Source organism: Rhea americana, unplaced genomic scaffold (assembly GCF_003343005.1).
Source record: "Rhea americana isolate MKP2758 unplaced genomic scaffold, rheAme1 scaffold_2, whole genome shotgun sequence".
NCBI lineage: Eukaryota > Metazoa > Chordata > Aves > Rheiformes > Rheidae > Rhea > Rhea americana.
This window is the reverse complement of record NW_028186149.1, coordinates 8,121,505-8,136,225: the sequence shown is the minus strand read 5'-3', so window position 1 is coordinate 8,136,225 and position 14,721 is coordinate 8,121,505. Positions and strand designations below refer to the sequence as shown.

At 44.6% G+C, this 14,721-nt stretch overlaps 1 long non-coding RNA gene across 1 annotated transcript in view; it reads left to right on the top strand.

The window, feature by feature from the left end:
* Nucleotides 1-14,451, top strand: part of LOC146596676 (uncharacterized) — a 121,918-nt gene extending 107,467 nt beyond the window's left edge. Inside the window, exons 2-3 of the long non-coding RNA XR_014895655.1 lie at nucleotides 12,183-12,416; nucleotides 13,886-14,451. This is a non-coding gene — a long non-coding RNA (uncharacterized LOC146596676). The remainder of the gene's footprint in view (nucleotides 1-12,182; nucleotides 12,417-13,885) is intronic.
* The last annotated feature ends 270 nt before the right edge of the window (nucleotides 14,452-14,721 follow it).

Sequence of the window (14,721 nt, the reverse complement as noted above, 5' to 3'; positions counted from 1 at the left end):
CAGGATATTGCTGCCCTTCTGCTACAGGGAGAAGTCTACAGTCTGGTAGGTCATGAGTGCTCCTGTCAGCTTTTGCAGTGGTTCAGATTGGCTGACTGACTCTAACAAGTTGGGGGGAGATAATAGCTATTAAGCAACGCCAGATAGATCTGCAAGGGCTCGTCCGTCTGCTCACAAAGTTTCAAGCTTATTTTTTGGCAACAACCTGTATTTCCCATCAGATTACGTTTAACAAAATTGGTGGTTGCTGTTCTCAAATTAGAAGAAAAGAGGTTCTTGAGCAATTGTATTACTAAGTTGGGGGACATCAGGAATGGTCAACAAATGGCCTTGACCTATAGTCCTAATGCTTGCTTTATATCAGCCATTTATTATGATAATTGAAAGTCAAATTACTTGAATTACAAACCATAGTACTGAGACCATGCTAGGAATAGCTCATCTTTACTTGAAAGATGAATCAAATGCAGGTTGGTTGCAGCATGGGTGGAGTGTGGGTGAGTGCCTAAAAGTGCAAGTAACTGCAAAGGTTGGACTGTACCATTTTGAGGGTGGTGAAGCCCTGCTGAAAAGGCCTGCAGCCTTTACCAGGAGTTATGTTCTAACAAGGGATGAGCCTTCAGGCATGCTCTTCTTTGCAGATACTCACTGTCATAGTTTGAGGCGTAGGGCTTTGGATCCCCATCTGATAATGCTCAACTCTTTCCAGATTTTGAACACTGTGGCTAGATGGGCTTCTTGGGATGACACAGATGCAATGTAAGGATAATTAACGGCATTTCAAAAATTCTGATTTTGTTTTCTAGGGAAATGGGCTAACTACAGTTTGTTCTGTATAAAAGCTCAAAAATGTCATTATAATAAAGCCCATATCATTTGAATACTCTTGTACTCTGTTACCTCTCATCTCTTGCTCCCTGTCAGTAAGCAAGATCTTTCAGTGGTTTTCTCAGTAAGAAAATGATTCTACATTATTTCCTACAGAGATTTCTGCTGAAGTGGGCTGGCTGTAAAGAAGCAATAATTCCTTTACATTCTGTAACCATGCCATTTTATTTATCATCATGGAGCATTAACTCACATGCCCTAGAAAATAACTCCTCAGTCCCACTATGTGCTCATACACTGAGCTGAGATCTAAACCTGACCTGCAGTTCTAGGATGCAAACTCATGATCAAAATCGCTGGATGCAAGAGGTCAGCGTTTCGGTGTCCTGAGTCTCTAGAGTGAGAGTCCACTATTTAAGGAGTAGTGTTGTGAATTCAAAACAGGTTAATGCTTTCTAAGGTCTAGTGAAGTGACAAAAACAGCACCAAAGAGCGTGCCTGCCTTAAATAAAAGCTTATTATAGAGCTCAGTCCTGTTTCTATTAAAGTCAATAAGAGGATCATGCTCTTAAATTTCACCCAGTCTGGTAGGGGGTCTTCTACAGGAGGTAAGAAGATTCTCTATCAACAATTGAGACACTTGATTTCCGGTGCAAGCACAGATTCATGCAGTAATGTGATGCAAGCATGCCCTTCAGAGAGATTGTTTCATCKGTAGTACAAAACCAATCTTTCTGTCTGTATCCCTTTTCCCCGCAGAACACCTTGCACTACACGCAACACTGGGCCTCATGAAGCAGATGTCTAACCTTCAACAGGATTTTATGTTCCCCAAAGTCCAGGGACTGCGTTTTCATTACAGCTAATAGGAGACAGGGGTAACTAATATTTTAAGCCAGATCTGGGACTGGGAATGTGTTGCAGAGTTTGGAGTGATTTAATTTTCTTAATTTGATACTCTCAGAATGTGCACAATCCAGAGACACTTGGTTGTAAAATTTGGAAATAGGCTCACCTCCTTGTTGTAATTATTTAACAGATTTCTGATGTGTCTGCATGCATAGGTTGGATATTGTATGTACGTAACCCTCTCGCATGCATCCCCCGAGCAGGAGCCTCTTGAGAATTCTGGCTGCCTGGGTTGGTGACTTTTTGTTTCATGATCCTTACTCAGAATTTCTTCTTTGTTTTTCCTTATTTCCTGTATTTGAAACTGAGTTGTAGAACTGGCATAGTAAAGAAGTGCCTGCTTCTATTTAATCTTCAGGGGAAGATGGTGATGAGCAGGCTGGGATTTGAAAGGACAACACAGAAACCTACTTTTCAAGCCCATGTCTGCCAGTGTCTTGCTYGCGTGGAACAGCACTCTTGTGACTGCAGTGAACTCCCTCAGATTGACTCCCCCGTGCTGGTGCACAACTGTCTTGTGTCCCTGTTGATGGGGCTGCCCATAGATTTGCTAAGTGCTGAGGAGCATATAGTCAGAGTACTCCAGAGAGTTGTTAGCTGTATGACTGCCCCATTAACTTTCATGGTAGTCTTGTGCTAGACTCCTGTATGTTGCTGTGGAAAAAAAGCTCCCTCTGAGTTTTAATTCAGGGCTCATAAAGACCTAATGTTGTCACTTTTCCATAAAGGAGAAAGAAGCTAATGATTCTTCTGTGAATTTTGCTTTTGTTTTGCAGTGTACAAAGACAGTGAGGTTTATGAATCTGTTAGGCAAAGTCACTTGATTATTTCTGCAAAACATTGTTTACAGATATTTCACAACTTCTTTGGACATTCTCAGAGAGGGAAACAAATATGATGGTGTGACCATATCAAAAAAGTTTCTTTTCATAGGACTCAACAAGGTATTTTTAGGAATGAATTCCAAATTTGTTAATCTGCTGATGACCTTCACTGTTAACCAGAGATGGACTGAGAGATGCGAAGCACACTAACCCCAAGCCAACAGGGAGAGCTGGAGGGTAGCTGCAGACTGCTCGATTAGTGCTGCTGGTTTCTGCTCTCTTCCCTGCATCTGATGTGGAAAGCTTCTCTTCAGGCATTGACTTTGTTACTTGTCTCCTTCACAGAGCTGGTAAATCCAGAGGGGCTGTGTTCCCATGCCTCAAGGCCCCGATGAGCACAGTGCCCAGCAGTAGCGCAGCTTATAATGTCAGGTACCTACCTTCAGAGGTTGTTTCCCTCCCAGTCAGAGCAGCAGATTTACCAGACTTGGATCTCCTTCAAAGAGACCAGTCTTCATAGTCCTAAGAGGCTTTCAACCATATGGCTTCTCTTTCCCTCCTTCTCTCCCTGTCTCCTGCTCCCCCCCACCCCGTAGTGCTCTTACTTCCTGACTGTGGCTCTGTGGCTTGCTTGGATGCATTACTGACTTGGGAGCTCAAGTTCAAAGATGCTTTCAAACCTCTGTCCTAGCCTGTAACTGAGCACGTTCAGAGACTCCTAGCTATTTCTCCGGGGTGCTGGTGCTGTTGCAGGGCACGGGCGCAAGGCTGTGCTCCAGCCATTTTCCAGCTCTCTCGCAATGCTTTCCACCCCATTGGCCAAGCAGACCATATCCCCCTTTCCTCTTCAGGAAAGGAAGATTTCAAAGACTTGCCCCTGTGCCTTCTTTCCTACCAGTAAGCAGGTCCATCTGTGTACATCAAATGCCATTTTTCTTTTGCAGCAAGTCGCCTCTCCTGATTGTGCTCTTTGCTGATCTGGTAGTTATTTTCGTTGCCTCTGCGGAGGTCCACTCTCAGTGCACCCCGAGCCAATGCTCCTGACAGGCAGCACAATTCTGGAGAGCCTTGGCAGGCTGCCTGTGTCTGTCCTGCGAGCCCTGGGGGGCTCTCGCACGTTCTGCTGCTTACTTTCCTCTTTCCTAGAGTTCTAACACAATTTTGCAAGTAGTCACTTGGAGCTATATTTCCCTTTGCCCTGGAATATTTTTTTATTTATTTTTAGTAAACGTTTGTCAGTGTTTCTAACATTGAGCCTCCAGCAACGTGGCCTGGACTGAAGCCACGCAGCAGTCTGACAACCTGTTAGGCGAGTCTCCTATCAATTAGGCTGCAGCTGTCATTGTATCTATTCTCAGCCTCCTTGGTGCGTGTTTGCAAATAACATGGGCTGCTGTTTAGCAGCTCTTGTTTTTTTTTTCTTCCTATCCAGTCAAGAACATTTTGTCGCTAGAATTCCTCCTGTCTGCTTTGTTCTTGCTTGCTAATCGTCTCCGCTCTATTCTCCTAAGAATAAGTGCTTATCAGGGATATTCTTTGGCTTCTCTCAGAAGTAAAGTGTGTGCTCTCTTTCCTTTCATGCACAAAACAAGGAAAACATCCCCAAAGAAAAAAGAAAAAGGAACCTCATATTCAAGGCTAGAGCTTGATCCTTTAAATGTTTTCAGGCTTTCTCCAAAGCATCTAGACTGCTTCCTAGCTGGGGGGAGCTGCCATTTTGAAAGTCCATCACGCGTGGAAACTCTCCACAGGGATTKCCTTATTTCTGCTGATGTTTGAGCTCCGAGGTGATTGTGTGTTTTATTATCAGGTTTGCTACAGCTGGAGAGTCCCTGACAATGTACAATCTGTTAGAATTCCCTTTTATACCTTCTACCATTTGCAGTTTTGTCTCCTATAAAAATCATGAAAATTGCTCTGTAACTTTTTTCCAGATGTTGCACGCTGCATGGTGGTACTTGATGCTAATATTTCATGCAGTAATATATAGAGCACAGCCCTGCTCATACTAGCTAGATTGAACAGGCACTCTTAGGCATATCGTTTTCTTGTTTTGCTTCCATGTGAAATGGGAAATCAGAATTGGGGTGTTCARGCAAGACAGAAGCACCCAGAGCTTCTTCCTTGGACTGACTGAAAGATGTATTTTGAAATTATGCTGTCGTTTCTATCACAAGCCAGACTCAGTCTTTGCACAAAAGCTGTGGAGATTGTTTGGTTTCCTCTCATTGCATGGATCTGAACAAGGGGTCTCCAGCCAGCTTGCAGTTTTGGAGACAGAACCAGCCCATCATAAACAGATTGAAACAGTCAGGTGTAGATCAGCTTATGCTGAACTGGCAAAAGTCCCTGCACCTGCCTGATGGGAGACTTAGGACAGGGCTTTTTTCTTTCCCTACTGAACAGCACACAATATTGCAAGATGCTGCCTCTGCAGCATCGCTCAACATTTGCCCTGCAAGATTATCTGAAAGGAGCCCAGCTAGTTCTGTAGGTGTGCTGGCATTTAGAGGCATCTTGAAGTTTTGGCTTATAAAATTTCCCCAAGCTAGCTGTATGGCCCTGTGGAGCTCTTAGCTGCTGTAACAGTTAATGCAGCAGTGCCTGTTTGCCTTGTATTTTCTGGAGTAAGATAAATCCTTGATAGGAAGGACCACCTGGGATGTTAGTATAGTGCAGTTTGGTGTTGCAGCTCCCAGGTGTCGGGCAGCTGCCTACTGGAAGAGCTTGTGCTGTGCTCTCYGCAGCCACTGTCTGTACAGTGAAGGCTCTGCTGGGCAGCGGTAGGGCAGCTGGAGCACCCAGGAGGCTCAGGTGGGGCGTTTGGGGTGCACAAACCTCTGAAAAAGATCTTAGGACTGCCGTGATTTTCTTCCTGGGTGTCTATTGCCATCTTTGTTGGTCCTAAGTCCCTTAGGAAGCTGCTTTTTAGACTTAGGCTCCTAAGGCACTTCAGATATTTTGTGAAATACCTTTTTGAGGTATATCCTGTTGAGCTGTGCTGCAGAATTTTGGGCAACCTAAGGCTGAGACATTTAAGGTTTTCTCAAATAGTTATTTAACGAAAAACACATTTCACATGCATATAACATCCCAATATGTTTCTGCTCAACCACTGAGCTTTCAACTCTTTTAAAGTATAAACACAGAGAACAAGCTGCCATCATGTAGACAATGCTTAGTCGACAAGAAAACATAGTTTATGCAGTATTTATGCTCCTCCAGTAAACAAAGACAAGTAAAATGCTTTACTTGTTAACATCAATTCAGAGAAAAAGTGAACGATGGCATTTTCTTTAATCATGTTGAATGTTCTGAAGGTGTCTGTGCRCTTCACCTTTCTTCTAAGCTCTTGTTTGTAATCTGCTGCTTATGTTTAATAGTACATAACTCTATTCAGAGAACATGGCACACAACTTTGTTTCAAGCCTGTATTTAAGCAAAAAATTCTCTGTAGATTTTATGGTGATAATATGAAGTGCAGCAGGAGGAATGTTTAAATAGGCAGGAGGTGAGTTGATTAGTTTGGTGGTCATTTCTTCATCAGCTGCTGTTGGAATGGTGTTCGGATTAGTAAGATTATTCTTTGCAATGCCTGGAAATTCCCAACCAACTGTGCAGTTGTATAAAGCCATCAGAATGATTTTGGTTGAAGTACCTACCAGAATTATTTATATAAAATGCATTTGAAATCCTATATTGGCAAGTTACACGTGAGGATTTCTATTTCAGGAAACTTTGGAAACAGCAAGGAACTAGACCCTCTCCAAAAGATACAAGATCCTTTTAGCATTTAATGATGACTGAGAAGGTGCTTAAAAATAACTTAGAAGCATGAAGCACATTAGTGTGTTCACTGTCCAGTTACAGGACAGAGCTAATAGTTAAATTTTGGATTCCGTTTGCATTTCTGGTCCTTTCTTGCTTCAAGACTTGAGATGAATTRCCTAGCTCCCCTTGACAAATGAGCTTAATACTTATCTATTGTCCATATTTACATTATTACATTTATGAGATGATAGAATCTGAATTCATCTTCTCTGAGGAAAGAACTGTAAAACTCTGTGGTGGTCAGGCAGTATAAAATACATCCTTCTACATGACTGTGCATAGTATTATCCATTGAGTAATTTGCTAGATATCAAGTCCATTTCACATGCAAAAAGTTCCTAGTTAATGATGGTATAAGTTCTTTTGGGAGGGATTCTGCTTACATATACATTTGTACAATATTCAACATAATAGCAGGGTAATCTTGACCGCATCATATGTRCTCATCTACAATTTATACAATACAGTTACTCAATTAGTTTGATTCTTCTGCATACTGCCAAATGGCACCTGAACAGCTCATAATGGGCAGCAGTAAATAGAGATTTGTATGTACAGGTACACTGTGTAGTGAGAGAGGCATGCAGCAGACAAGGTGCTGAACAGAACAGCCCTGCATAAAACCAGGCTTTCATTTAAAGGAAGAAAAATGTCGCTGAAAGCTGCAAGATTATTAGCATTACTATGCATGAGATGAAGTCAAGGAAGACATTACAAGAGGAAGAGAGACATTATTCAAGTGTCTAAGAAGACAGACCATCAGCAGCAGTGGAGAGAGAAAAGGCTTCCAAAGGAATAGCACAGCATTTCAAACATTAAATTATAAGGGGACTGAAGCTTTAGAAGGTATTTTGGAGTTACTGCATTATTTATTATTTGAGATTGCCTTTCCCCCAAATACTTAAGTTTTGTTCCATTCATACAGAACGGAAAAGTACTTGTTGTACTTCTAGACTTCCCAAGGCTTGCTTGGCCACTGAGCCAGCCCTTGGTTTTGAGCTACGGTTTGCTCTAGGCAGACATTGATTACCCACAACGCTGCAGCGGGTCGGAGCTGCTTGTTAGAAGGGCTGGGGAAGCGGGAAGGATTCGGCTGCCGCTGCTCTGGGGCTCGGAGGAGCTGGAGGCAGGACGCGGTATTGCTCTGTATTTGTATTGCATCGATACCTGCAGGCTGTGTCCAGGCAGCGGCCGAATTTCACGGTGCTAGGTGCTGTCCTTTCTCTAGCACTGTTTAAGGCCTTGAGGATACCTTTCTCCAGCCTAATTATTTGAGTATAGCTGCACCGACACTGCAGTCTCTCTGAGTGATGCAGGAGCTTAYGCTAGGAAAAAAAACATGAGAAATACAACTTGTATCACTTGCCTGAGCAAAAGAAGCTATATTGGCAAAAATAAGCTTTTTTTTTCTTTTTTTTCCCTCATATTATGGCTGTGCCTACATTAGGGCTTTTGCTTGCATAGCTGAAAAAAAAATCGCACTCCTAGCTGACAGGGGATATGCTGTCAATTTTTTTTTAATAGATGAGCCCGAAGTATTTCCACATGATGGATCAGTATGTGTATGTATGTGGGGAAGGGGGAGGGCAGAACCTGTTTTAAAATAGACGTTTCTAAAATTGGTTTGCACAGATGCCCTTAAAATGGCAAGTGCTGCCCTCCGCAGCAGCTTCCCGCTTCCTCTCGCAGGCTCCCAGGCCGAGCCCGCGCTGCGTGTCCTCCTGTGCCCACCCGCGCCAGCGCGGCCGGCTCCGTGCTCCTGCGCTGCTCCCTTCCCSTGCCCGCTGCCTCCGGCGGGAGCGCGGGCTCGGGCAGTGCGGGCGGCAGCAGGCCTTCGTGAAGGCTCCGTGCCAGTGCCGGGTGTTTTATTTCCCACAGCCAAACTGCATGGCGAGTCGGAGAGAAAGCAGAGGGCTTTCCGAAACAGGGTGGCAGAGCCTTTGCCCAGCATCTCGAGGGTGCTGGGGAGGGGAGAGTGCTGCGAGGAGAGCCGGGGGGCTGTCCTGCCCAGGCCGCCGCTGCCGTTTGCCTTGTTCCTCCAGCCCCGGGTGGTGTCGGGGCTCATGCGGAGTGTGGATGTAGCCTAGCGCCCAGGGAAGGAGCTGATCCCAGAGGCACTGCTCCGTCTAACTGACCTTTGGGCCAGGCAGCTGCTGGTCTGGTGCTTCATGTTCTTCATCTGTAAAATGAAGTCTTGGGATTTGTGATGAACCTCCATTTGGTCACACCGGGAAGAGGCTTGAGGTGCTGCGGTGGCTGAGCCTGGTGACGTGCAGGCAGTAGGGATCAGCCTGTCTTCGAATGACTCGCACTCCTTTAGAAGTACAAGTCCGTGAAAATAAGTCACTAAATAACCCGCCCCTAGTCTGAGGGAGCAAGGGAGAGCAGCAAGCGGGCGCCCGAGCCGACAGCGGTCTGGGTAAACCCGTCTCCTTGGGTTACCCGCACAGGCGTGGGTACTTGGCCTGCGCCCCCGAGTCCTTGCTGTTGGTTAGTGCAGGGAATTTGTGGGTTAGGCACCTGGAAATGAGGCATACGTAGTAATTTTAAAAAGAGTAATCAGAGGACTTGTTTTAATTTCTTTTTCCGAATATGAAAGTTTAAGCATTAAATAGCAGTTAACCAGGTAACCCACAGCCCATTGGTACCAATTATTTACTCAGAGTTTAATCGGACATTTAATAAGTATGTTAATTGACACTGCACTAACTTACTATAGGTGTCTTCCTAAGTGCCAATTATCTGCCTCAACATTCCTGACAGTATAAGTTTGTTAGTAAGGAGCTAATTGCACTAGTTTATTGCTGATGGAATCACATGGGGAGTAGATTTTGCTCTTACATACTTATTAGACCTCAATAAGTGATCCTGAGCAGTCTGTTGCTATTCAATTAACAAGTAATAACTTCCTTAATGAATCTAATTGAAATGCTTATTTCAGCCAGGCACCTAATACATAGTGSTTTACTTTGAGCGCTTTTTGGCGCAGACTAGTCTTGTTCACTGAACAAGAGCAAAACGGGGCTACTGAGGAAAACCCCGACACTGTGACGGGACCCAGGCACGGCTGGTAAATCCCTGCCTAACATGACCAGTAGTAGTTCGCCGGATGATTTCTGTTCTGTAGAAATACCATGGGAATAAACCAAGACACTTCTCTCTGGGGATTTAAATCCACGGAGGGGATTCTGCAGCATGAAATTCGACTAGCACATTAGCTCGGCCGCTTGCGATGGAGGTGAAGACGCTTGCTGCTCCGCTGGGAGCTGTGCGGCTAAGCCGAGTGCACCGCGGCAGCCGCACCGTCGTTAAGTCTGTGTTACAGTTGGACTCTTTCACAAATTCACTCCCCTTCTTTGTGAGTCCACACGTTTGACTTAAGAGATYGATAGAAATACGATGGTAGCTATATTTAATGACCTAAAACCAACATTATAATTACAGCGAAAGGAGGTAACTAGAGGTTACTGTTCCATGCACCTYGGTAAGGCTGACACTAAATCACCTTGAATTTAGTCTTTGCTCTGGAGCAAAACCTGCTGTGACCTGCCTGAGTGACTACTCTTGGGGATAACAAGTAGCAGTTGCTCTGCGAGACAGCTTCCGAGTGAAAAGGGGAGCAGGGACGTCGTGTCTGGGGCTGTGCGCACTGCATGTAGAGAGCTTCAGATTGGGAACCTCCTCAGTAAGGAAGGGGCAGCCTTCMTCTTACAGGCAGATTCTTAAAATCTGTGATTTCCTAGACTGGGAAGTGGTAACCTGTTTTGTCCATTTATGGGATGAGAAGACTCAGCAGAGGTTGGTTTCTGAAACTGTTTTGGGATTCAGAATTAAAACTCTATTTTTTTCTGTAATGAGGCTATAACAGGCAAGATAYGTGTTTGTGGATAAGTGCCAGGAAGTCTGCTCAAGGATCACTAACAAATTATTCCATTTGGAAAAGTTATTATATGAGTAGTAACCTTTTCTCAAGAATTTTTAGCAGATAGATTTAGTGTCAAAACAATATAATGGAATGTATTAGCTTCTCCAGTCTATCATGTTACCTACTTTTTAATGCATGCCTTCTACTCATTGAATTGAAGGACCTTATTGATCTCTTTGCAGCTGAACTGATTATTGGGGGTAAGATAGTGTCTTCCTGAAATAAGCCAAGACAAATCATTCATTTAAAATATTCTTATTTTAGTAAACTTCTATTTAACCTTTGGGGTTGATTAAAAAAATGTATTGCTGGTGGGCTGGCATAAACTTATTAAATCAGAAAGAAACTGAGTTCAGACTAGTACATTTAATGTCAACTTTTGTAATATTCTTGGGGAAAAGTACCTGCATAGACTTACTAATAATCTAGAATTTTAAAACAGCAATAACAGCAAAGCAATCTCACTAGGAAAATAACTCCTAAACTGCAACTTCGGATACCTTGGAAATGCTTCAGTTAGACATCATAGGCCTGTGGTTATTGTTTGAAAAAATCTCTTTATCATTGAGGTATTAGCTAGTTGGTGTCTGTAGCTTCTGGGGATTGGAGTTAGGCGACTGGTTGTGCTCTGCAGAAGTGCCGTGCTTCTTTCCTATGCCTGAAGGGTGGATGATGTACATCATAGCTGGCATCTTGCTAATGCTGAATAGAGGGAGTAAAGACTAAATGAGTGTAACAGCTGAGAGGATTTTCAAAGGCATGAGCGGTATTTCAACACGTAGCTCTTGATGATTCCTACTGATTTTCCAGACTTGGTTATGGATCCCTGGTCAACTGTGAGTCTGTGCCCCATTACTCTCCCTGGACCAACCACTTGGGGTGTTTGATGGCTGGCGGTCTGGGGGCAAGTGTTCAGAGGTCCAGATGCCAACTCTCCCATTACACTGATGGGATAGAGGAGCCCACCCCTGACTGTAGACTCCCCTGGAGATCATTCGGTCTTGCCATCTATGCTGTGCAAGCATGGACCAAGTTGAAGGAGCAAGTGGGTGCCGTAACAAAGGTGTTTCCTGACTTTTTGGAGCTCTAACYCTGACTTGGTCTTGGGTTGGAAGCTGAGGGGAGTGGGTCTAAAATGTCCTGTGGAACAGCAGCCAGAGAGAGGAGAAGGTTTGGCTGGAAGGGCTTTCTGAAAAAAAGAAATGAGCAGTAATATCTACGTGAGGCTTGAAGACAGGAGGTTAGTTATGAACCTATTCAGGACAGGTGAAACTATGTTTTAGAGAACACAATGAAGATTATAAAAAATCCAGTACTGGATTCAGATGGACACTGTTGACATTGTTAGCTTTGTGGGATCTGTGCAGGGTTTTGTTAGAAGCCATCGTGAAGCAGTCTGTTTTGTCAGCAGGCTCAGAGCAAGTATTCTCCCTGCCCCAGCTCCAATGGCTATTTTCTAAGTGGTTTTAGCCTGCAATGTGACAAATAGTGTACTTCTGGCAACTGATTTTTCTTTGTGGCTTGTATGGTTCTGTTTGTTCCTGCGGCCCTGGAATTTCGTACGTGGTCGGAGCCTTTCGAAGCACGTCACCTCCCTCAGAGCACGGGCAGAAATCGTAGCTGCAGTTTTGTTCCTCTTGAGGAGAAAATTCAGCCTTTCGCTGAATATTGCGGTTTAACTGAAGCAGCAGGAACTATCAAGAAATGCTTGCAATATGGATATCTCATGTATAGYAAAATGTCATTTTCAAGCACTTTCTGAGCTATCCATCCTACTAATGAAGCAGCTCTTGAATTATCGCATGACTTTCTCCCAGCTTGTTGCGCTTCACGTAACCTGGCTTTTGGTCATGATGTCGTTTCAGGTAACACCTCACATGGCGAGCGGTGTGTTGTGTGCAATCAGCCGGTGTCCTCCAGGAGCTAGTGGTGAAGGGCTCTTTGAGATGCGCTCTGTGTATGTGTCAAAGCAAAATAACTGCTGCAGTGAAGGTAGTAGTTGAGTATCCAAAACTCACCTCAGTCTGCGRTTCAGGAAGATGAGCATTATGCAAAAAGACCTGTTTAATCTGAAAGCTGTCCTAGAAAAGATATTAAGGGTGAGCAATCATTTTTACTGTCTTTCAGTTTAGATTGTTAATTCGGGTCAGTGATTTCCTAAATGCTTGAGTGGGTTTTGGTATTTTGGTAGCCCTCAGCTGAGCTGTTAGCAGTGGAAGTGAAACTCCACCGCAGCGTCTGCTGCTTGTTCCYGTGAGCCGCGGGAGCTCTCTGCAAGGCCGGTGTTGCCACGTGCGGGGCAGTGCCTTCCTGCAGCTTTCCTYGGGTGCCCAGCAGCTTGGGCTTTGCAGCCGAATTTCACAGTTCAGCATAACACCTCACGGGCTCTCCTAGGGGAATTTAAAACCAGGCAAACTTAAAATCTCACGTAGTTCCAGGGATGGCAGGAGCAGGCAGCTGGCCGGAGTGAACCCGGCTCAGTGCTGCCTGGAAAACCCTTGGAGCCGAGGCAAAGGCAGACCCCTCCGCGCAGGCATCTTTCTCGCTCTGAAGCCCAGATCTCCGTATCGAACGCACCGTGAACATCTGGCCAGCGATGATGTTGAGGCTGTGTCTGGCTATGACAAATACTTTCCTCCCAGCGTGCATCCCCTCTCGCTTTGCCTTGCTCGCGCCTCCGCCGTGTTTGCTTCCTGGGAGCTTCTCGGTGACTAGGGGCGATGGCCTGGCCCCAGGCAGCTCTGCGATTTGCCGTTGCCTCTGACGGGGTCAGTATTTCACCTGCGCTAGCAGTGATGGAGACTGAATGTCGGAGCCCCGTGCACAAGCTTGCACAGAAATCAATTCTCACGTGCAGCATTAATATTGGAAATGTTCTTGCTCACCTAATGGTCGACCAGGCATAACAGCCTGTGACCAATGGCTGTTCACTGTTATGCAGCATGGCCTGATAATAAAAACTTCCTGTTTGTCCAAAACAAATCTCAAGCTGTTAATTGATCCACAAGTATTTTTGATGAAATAAGAGCATCAGATGGATGCTCTTTGCACAGAAAGGGAAGTTACAGCTAGCTGTGCATTACTTTTGTGATTCATCTGCTCTATTTTATTTTATTTATTATTTTTTTCATGTGGGGCCAGTGTTGTAAATCACAGATTTGAGAAATATGCCTGTGCTTAGAATGACCCAAATTAAAAATCAGTTGCCACCTTTCTTGCCTTACTAAGCATCTCTTCCGTTTCTGTGAGGAGTAGGCACGCGTTGAAAGGCTGGCGTACAGCTCCAGAGCCAGCCGTTAGCTCATGGTCTGCCTGTACCATGCTTAAGGTCAGCTACTGGAAAAAGTTACAAAAACTGGCTGTTACAGCCAGGTCTGATCCTGCAAAAAGAGCCTCTGTTGCGAACTGCCGTCCTTTGCTCATTTCTGTTGAAGTCAGTGGGACTCAGCCCTGGAAAAACTGCCTGTGCTGCCRATGACTTGCTGAACGCGGGCAGTAAGGTGTGTGCAGGTTGGGTTTTTTGCCATTCAAGTTTTCCTGCAGTAAACATCCTTCTTTTTTTTAACAGATGGGACCATTGGTGACAGTTGTTAGCCTAGCTGGTCTGTGCGGTGGGTTTTTTTCCTCCTTCCCTGCCCTTAAAGCAGGAGATAGAGCAGTCCAACCTTCATCGCTCTCCCTGGCTGACATGATCGGCAGATGAACCTGTCTGGCAGAGAGGATTCAGGGTCATCACGGGAGCCCGAGGTATTCTCAGRCTTTACCTAAACACTGCTGCTCCCTGGCATCTGCATTCAGGTCAGCAGCCTTTGCCATAGGACACAGACTTGGATCTAGTGAGGATTTTAACAAGGAGAGCTCAGAAAAGTTGTTGGTGACTGTAGGAAAAAAGCAAGCGAGCAGGCCATAAATCAGGTCATCGGATGAATTCAGAAGGCACTAATAAAATCAGAGCTTCCAATAAATTTCATTTCAGGCAGAGCAGAAGCATTTTTTCAGTTGAGAGTTCAGGACAGATTATAATTTCAGATGTGTGTAAGGCCAATGCAATGTGTCTACAAAAATGTTTGCAGGCAGGCGGCAGTGGCTGGTCCAGTCAGAGTCAGGCCCCGCACCAGTTGCTTTTTAGTATGATTGAGTAAAAATACAAAAATTTCTGGTTCACTTAGCAAAGCTGAATCTAATTAAATATTGAATGTTTTTTTCTCTCAAATCCTTTGGTTTCTTGCTCTTTCATACTCTGCTATGATGACATTTGAACAACAAATGCAGTCTTGGTAGGTGAGTCTCTTGGTACTACTTTTTATATGAATAGCTTGCATATCGCAGATGAAGTCCAGATGCTGCATTTATGAGGGTTTTTTGTCCTGATCAATTTTTTAAAAACATTTTTCCATTGCATGA